This window comes from Schistocerca serialis, chromosome 1, assembly GCF_023864345.2.
Source record: "Schistocerca serialis cubense isolate TAMUIC-IGC-003099 chromosome 1, iqSchSeri2.2, whole genome shotgun sequence".
NCBI lineage: Eukaryota > Metazoa > Arthropoda > Insecta > Orthoptera > Acrididae > Schistocerca > Schistocerca serialis.
In genome coordinates, this window is record NC_064638.1 from 128344218 (window position 1) to 128352559 (window position 8342).

The 8342-nt window shown below is 43.4% G+C and overlaps 1 pseudogene; it reads left to right on the forward strand.

The window, feature by feature from the left end:
- Positions 1-6846: 6846 nt before the first annotated feature.
- LOC126427374 (5S ribosomal RNA) lies at positions 6847-6964 on the forward strand (annotated as a pseudogene).
- Positions 6965-8342: the final 1378 nt, after the last annotated feature.

Here is an 8342-nt window from a genome sequence, read left to right on the forward strand (position 1 = left end):
GCATTTTATCACTGCAAAGTTAACACATACAGGGCGTTAGAGGTATAGGAGCAGGTACTGTGATCATTGGTACCGTAGTACTGAAGTGGGTTAGTATTTTTTTTTCTCTGCATCTAACATCTTAGTTTTCAGTACGGTTGTAACTGCATTACTAAGTGGACTTCGCCTGCCGTTAAGATTACTGTTTTGCGTCCATACTTCAAAATCCGACCTGCTGCTCAGGGGATGTTGTTGTTGTTGTGGTCTTCAGTCCTGAGACTGGTTTGATGCAGCTCTCCACGCTACTCTATCCTGTGCAAGCTTTTTCGTCTCCCAGTACTTAATGCAACCTACATCCTTCTGACTCTGCTTAATGTATTCATCTCTTGGTCTCCCTCTACGATTTTTACCCTCCACGGTGCCCTCCAATGCTAAATTTGTGATCCCTTGATGCCTCAAAACATGTCCTACCAACCGATCCCTTCTTCTAGTCAAGTTGTGCCACAAACTTCTCCTCTCCCCAATTCTATTCAATACATCCTCATTAGTTACGTGATCTACCCACCTTATCTTCAGCATTCTTCTGTAGCACCACATTTCGAGAGCTTCTATTCTCTTCTTGTCCAAACTAGTTATCGTCCATGTTTCACTTCCATACATGGCTACACTCCATACAAATACTTTCAGAAACGACTTCCTGACACTTAAATCTATACTCGATGTTAACAAATTTCTCTTCTTGAGAAACGCTTTCCTTGCCATTACCAGTCTGCATTTTATATCCTCTCTACTTCGACCATCATCAGTTATTTCACTCCCTAAATAGCAAAACTCCTTTACTACTTTAAGTGTCTCATTTCCTAATCTAATTCCCTCAGCATCACCCGACTTACTTTGACTACATTCCATTATCCTCGTTTTGCTTTTGTTGATGTTCATCTTATATCCTCCTTTCAAGACACTGTCCATTCCGTTCAACTGCTCTTCCAAGTCCTTTGCTGTCTCTGACAGAATTACAATGTCATCGGCGAACCTCAAAGTTTTACTTCTTCTCCATGAATTTTAATACCTACTCCAAATTTTTCTTTTGTTTCCTTCACTGCTTGCTCAATATACAGATTGAATAACATCGGGGAGAGGTTAACAACCCTGTCTCACTCCTTTCCCAACCACTGCTTCCCTTTCATGCCACTCGAGTCTTATAACTGCCATCTGGTTTCTGGACAAATTGTAAATAGCCTTTCGCTCCCTGTATTTTACCCCTGCCACCTTCAGAATTTGAAACAGAGTATTCCAGTTAACATTGTCAAAAGCTTTCTCTAAGTCAACAAATGTTAGAAACGTAGGTTTGCCTTTCCTTAATCTTTCTTCTAAGATAAGTCGTAGGGTCAGTATTGCCTCACGTGTTCCAACATTTCTATGGAATCCAAACTGATCTTCCCCGAGGTCGGCTTCTACCAGTTTTTCCATTCGTCTGTAAAGAATTCGCGTTAGTATTTTGCAGCTGTGACTTATTAAACTGATAGTTCGGTAATTTTCACATCTGTCAACACCTGCTTTCTTTGGGATTGGAATTATTATATTCTTCTTGAAGTCTGAGGGTATTTCGCCTGTCTCATACATCGTGCTCACCAGATGGTAGAGTTTTGTCATGACTGGCTCTCCCAAGGCCATCAGTAGTTCTAATGGAATGTTATCTACTCCCGGGGCCTTGTTTCGACTCAGGTCTTTCAGTGCTCTGTCAAACTCTTCACGCAGTATCTTATCTCCCATTTCGTCTTCATCTACATCCTCTTCCATTTCCATAATATTGTCCTCAAGTACATCGCCCTTGTATAGACCCTCTATATATTCCTTCCACCTTTCTGCCTTCCCTTCTTTGCTTAGAACTGGGTTGCCATCTGAGCTCTTGATATTCATACAAGTCGTTCTCTTCTCTCCAAAGGTCTCTTTAATTTTCCTGTAGGCAGTATCTATCTTATCCCTAGTGAGACAAGCCTCTATATCCTTACATTTGTTCTCTAGCCATCCCTGCTTAGCCATTTTGCACTTCCTGTCGATAACATTTTTGAGACGTTTGTATTCCTTTTTGCCTGCTTCATTTACTGCATTTTTATATTTTCTCCTTTCATCAATTAAATTCAATATTTCTTCTGTTACCCAAGGATTTCTATTAGCCCTCGTCTTTTTACCTACTTGACCGTCTGCTGCCTTCACTACTTCATCCCTCAGAGCTACCCATTCTTCTTCTACTGTATTTCTTTCCCCCATTCCTGCCAATTGTTCCCTTATGCTCTCCCTGAAACTCTCTACAACCTCTGGTTCTTTCAGTTTATCCAGGTCCCATCTCCTTAAATTCCCACCTTTTTACATTTTCTTCAGTTTCAATCTGCAGTTCATAACCAATAGATTGTGGTCAGAATCCACATCTGCCCCAGGAAATGTCTTACAATTTAAAACCTGGTTCCTAAATCTCTGTCTTACCATTATATAATCTATCTGACACCTTTTAGTGTCTCCAGGATTCTTCCAGGTATACAACCTTCTTTTATGATTCTTGAACCAAGCGTTAGCTATGATTAAGTTATGCTCTGTGCAAAATTCTACAAGGCGGCTTCCTCTTTCATTCCTTCCCCCCAATCCATAATCACCTACTATGTTTCCTTCTCTCCCTTTTCCTACCGACGAATTCCAGTCACCCATGACTATTAAATTTTCGTCTCCCTTCACTACCTGAATAATTTCTTTTATCTCGTCCTACATTTCATCTATTTCTTCATCATCTGCAGAGCTAGTTGGCATATAAACTTGTACTACTGTAGTAGGCATGGGCTTTGTGTCTATCTTGGCCACAATAATGCGTTCACTATGCTGTTTGTAGTAGCTAACCCGCACTCCTATTTTTTTATTCATTATTAAACCTACTCCTGCATTACCCCTATTTGATTTTGTATTTATAACCCTGTAATCACCTGACCAAAAGTCTTGTTCCTCCTGCCACCGAACTTCACTAATTCCCACTGTATCTAACTTTAACCTATCCATTTCCCTTTTTAAATTTTCTAACCTACCTGCCCGATTAAGGGATCTGACATTCCACGCTCCGATCCGTAGAACGCCAGTTTTCTTTCTCCTGATAACGACGTCCTCCTGAGTAGTCCCCGCCCGGAGATCCGAATGGGGGACTATTTTACCTCCGGAATATTTTACCCAAGAGGACGCCATCATCATTTAATCATACAGTAAAGCTGCATGTCCTCGGGAAAAATTACGGCTGTAGTTTCCCCTTGCTTTCAGCCGTTCGCAGTACCAGCACAACAAGGCCGTTTTGGTTAATGTTACAAGGCCAGATCAGTCAATCATCCAGACTGTTGCTCCTGCAACTACTGAAAAGGCTGCTGCCCCTCTTCAGGAACCACACGTTTGTCTGGCCTCTCAACAGATACCCCTCCGTTGTGGTTGCACCTACGGTACGGCCATCTGTATCGCTGAGGCACGCAAGCCTCCCCACCAACGGCAAGGTCCATGGTTCATGGGGGGATAATAAACATTAACGGTATGCTCTTGCCATACGCACTCGGAGGCCCTAACGAACCTAAAAACATACTATTCCTAATACCTATAATTATTAGTCTGCAAATGAAGTAAATACTGATGTAATGTTGGTCAGTACACTGCCCTCAGCCACCAGTAAAATATCTGCACTTATAGCCCTAATACTATGTATATTTTGCACGCACTTACACAGTTTCTCACGCCCGACCTCATATATTGTTAACTTGTGTCTCTTCTCTCTGTTAGCGCCCTCGTGTACCAAAGATTTTAGTACCATGCCCACACTATTTTAGGCTAGAGAGTTATTGCTTACCAGCGTGACTACCAAATTCTTTACAACAATGTCTTAATATAGTTTGTAGTAAGTTTACTTTACAGTCCTTCAAATGATTAGTATTGAAAAGAAAATGATAAAATATGTACATTTATAATCTGAATAAATATCGAAAATGCAAAAGGAAATAATATGATAATTACAAAGGACTGTATTGTTGTGTTATACAGATGTTTTAGGGTACAGAGACCCCGTCATAGGCCCGATACGATACGTTGTGATATCGGACAAAGAAGAATCCCATTAATTGAAGAGAGTAGCTTTCATTATAGTAGATGGAGAAAAAAATGTTAATACAGTATTAGGTAACTAGGAGCGCGCATGGAAAGGTCCTAGAAGTAGTCTCGCTTATAAACGGTAGCAATGCCCACATAGTACTAGACTCAGAAAGCTGGCTGAAGCAGCGAAGTTCTAAATTACAATTAGACTGTGTCTCGCAGGCATATGTTGGATGTCGGCGGTGGATGCCTGTTTATCCATAGCTTCAACGAAGACATTAATATGTACCGAGGTTAGTGCAAATTCCGAATGCGAAATATCTGGGTGAAGATAGATGCTGAAGGAGAATCGAATATGGTCATTCGTCGCTTTCATCGACCCACTGCCTCAGGAACAGTAGTGGCGGACCTTTTGAAGGAAAACGTGGAGAAGATTCCTTGTAGACTTCCTGGTCACGTTGTACTGCATAGAGAATTCAACTTACCACCTATAGACTGAGAGATTCATGTGACGAAGGCGGCTTTGTGAGACAGGGAATCGTGATAAATTGTTCAAAATGTCGTATCCGAAAATTACCTTCAGTACATGATCAGAGAAACGGCTCATGAAGGTAACATGTTAGACAGATCTTTTTGACTCAGAGTAGAACAGGAAATCAGCGATCATAAGGTTTTTACAGCATCACTGAATTCGTCCGTAAATAGGAATATAAAGATAAGTAGGAAGATTAGCAACAGCAACACAAACCAGATTTCAGACCACTTGAGCGGTGAACATGAAAAATTTGACTTCGGGATCGAAATGTTGAGCGTCGATGAATAAAGTTAAAGATTATTGCACAAACGCAGTAGCGTGTCGAGAAAAGTTGTGAGGCATTGGAAACAACCGCTGTGTTTCGACATCAATATTACAAAATTACTACGAAAGAAAAGAGAGTTTCACTGCAAATTTAAACGTAACCAAAGCATCACACTAACCACAATTAGGCTACAGAGAGTAACGTACGAAATTGTCTCGTCCCAGACATCTGTGTTGCTTGGGATTGAACGACAGGGCTCGGGAAGAAAGGAAATAGTCGATGGGCCTGAGAGGGAGTCATGACCTGACTGTGTTTTAGAAGTTTACTTATTGCAGAAAGTAAGGCTTGGAATAAGTGCTGAAATGACACACGGTGAGTGTTTTATAACTTCTGACTTTATTCAGATAACACTGTCGACTCTGATATACTGACTTCAAAGCAGTCGTACCCACGAAAAGACCATGTCTTTACACAGAGAGGGTGACTAACTTGCACCGTTCGTCTACTTAGAACGAAACTGTGAGTACTAACTGGGCCCATACACATGACCCGACACGCGTAAGATCCCAGCTAAACGACTAGGATTCCAACTGCGCTGCAACCACTGCCGATAACTCAACTTTGACGTCCTGGGTCGGAGTGCCACGAAGCTTGTAGCGATCGGACAGCACCAGACACGCTCCGACACTGCACAGGGACCGCCAGCAGACCCAGCCGACTGCACCGCACGGAGATATTCTCCCAGGTCCCCACCAACCGACTGACTGCCCACAGACACCCTAGCCGGCAACTACATGCACAAGACCAAAGATGGTACACGGTCCAAATATCGACACACATCGCTGCTGTCACATGTAGAAGGAGGAAGAACCACGGCATAACCGCAACAACAGCGGGAAACCAAACACAGATAGACGGCCAAGTTCAAGTAAACGCATAGTTCGGAGTGAGCACGGCTCAACAATATTCGCCATCTGCACGATATACAGTCATTGCCTGCATTACTACCTGTGGAGGGTACACCACGTACAAATTTGGGCGTTTCCACGTGGGTCGATACCTGGCACCTATGAACCGCTTTTGCTATTGATTATTAAACATAATAATTTCATGTACACCACATGCACTGTTGCAACAATAAGTCTTGAGTGAGTTAGAAACCTCTAAAAGGGATACTATTTTTTTTTCCCGAGCTGAGCAACACCTTGTAGCAAGTAGCCACTGTGAACGCAATGTTGATTCGAGTAAGCTGCCTGCTCTGCAAGAAAGAGGCAGGCCTCGTTTACCCTACACCTCTCGTCCCACCGAAAGCAACCATTGCACTAGGAGGCGATCGCGTGCTTACGTTCCAGGCATCCTCTGTAAAAGGGCCTTTTTATATTGTGGGTTTAGTACTCTAATTGACCTCGATGATGTATAAATATACAGTCTTTGACATTTGTGGCTTCCTCTGTAGCTGAATGTTATGCCCTATCATTCTCTTCTTTTAGTTAATCCTTTCCAGTGTGTATTATTATGGCGGCTCTATTAGAAGGATGTGCACAGTAGTAGGCGGATTGTGGGGTGATGCGTAGTAGCATGACGCACCGGCTGACAGCGCCATTCGGTCGCACATGTCTGTAGCGCGCACATTGGCACGCGTGTAGAATATTTAGCACTGCGTTGAGTGTTTATGTAGGCATGATGAGGCTATTTAGTTGCTGCAGTAGTCCGGATTAAATTAATTGGCATTTGACAGCGAGCGGCTGGACTGCACCCGCCGGTAACACAACAAAGGTAACAGTGCTAGTGTTGTCGGCTCCCATGGTTTTGCCACTTCCCCTGCTCAAAGCATTGTGTCTGCGAGATCACATATGGAATACTTTCCTCGGTCCGAAAATTTTGTGTGTTTCAAGAAAAAGCACACACCCAGTCCCAATTCAAATTAAGAGCTGATTTTATATTATAGAGATCTATACAATGCAACGGCCTTGCCGCAGTGAATACACCGGTTCCCGTGAGAACACCGAAGTTAAGCGCTGTCGGGCGTGGTCGGCACTTGGATGGGTGACCATCCAGGCCGCCATGCGCTGTTGCCATTTTTCGGTGTGCACTCAGCCTCGTGATGCCAATTGAGGAAATACTCGACCGAATAGTAGCGCCTTCGGTCAAGAATACCATCATAACGACCGGGAGAGCGGTGAGCTCACCCCACGCCCCTCCTATCCGCATCCTCCACTGCGGATGGCACGGCGGCCAGATGGTCCCGGTAGACGGAGAGATCTATACAATACGTGAAATTCAGTATTTTTACATGATTTTGTAACAGATTGAGACTTTAAACTTGTTAAGTGCCGCGCGGAGTGCCCGCGCGGCTTGAGGCACCATGTCTCGGATTACGCAGCCACTCCTCCAGGAGATTCGAATCCTCCTTCGGGGATGGGTGTGTGTGTTGTTCTTAGCATAAGTTAGTTTAAGTAATGTGTAAGTCTAGGGATCGATGACCTCTGCAGTTTGGTCCATTAGGAATTCACACACATTTGAACATTTGAACTTGTTGCGAGATGCATACGAGGATTGTCCAGAAAGTAAGTTCCGATCGGTCGCGACGTGGAAACCACAAACGTTTTATTTGCAACAGTTCGGTACACCTTCCACCTGCTTCTGTACACAGTCACCGTTCCAACTTCGAGTTTTGTGGTAGTGTTGTATCAAATTTCCAGTATCCTCTTCATAGAAAGCAGCCGCCTGTGCTTTCGGCCAATTGTCTGCACTGGCCTGCAGTTCCTTGTATGTGGAAAAATTTTGTCTCCACAGGCAGCGGTTCTTGTGAGCAGAGATGAGACTCAGGGGGAGCCAATTAAGGACTGTATTGTGGGTGATTAAACACTTCTCATCGGAAACGCTGCATGAGCGTCTTCATTGTCCCTGCAGTGTTCTGCTCGACAGTTGTGTTGTGTGGGCTGCATGACACAGGCGACATCTCTAACCAGGTCCTCGTACTTGGCGGAAGACGCTATTCCCTACGCATCTTTACGTGCTCACTGTTCGCTCAAAATTGAAAAGAGCGACGCGACACGATCGACGGGCATACTGGAGACACTGCCCAACACATCTGTGCAAAGCTTTACCGTATTTTCCCAGTGATTTCGCGACTGATAGGATCTTACTTTCTGGACAACCCTCGTATTTAGAAACTTACAAGAAAAAAAAGCCTTTTTCCTAAGCTTATACGAGGGCGCGCTGAAAAATAACGCTTATGAATTTGTGAAAACTCTTAACGCTTTTTAAATGAAACAAATGTAATTCATGTTCTACATTTTTATTCTTCGTATTTATTTCACCCAGCAATTACGTTCGATGGGGATGCAGTGTCCTTAGACAAGTGTTGAAACTTCCGAGCAGTGTCAAAGATTGCTCGAGAACATCATCTTGTATCTCATCGCATTCGGAACTGTTTTCGACTGCGAAATGTAT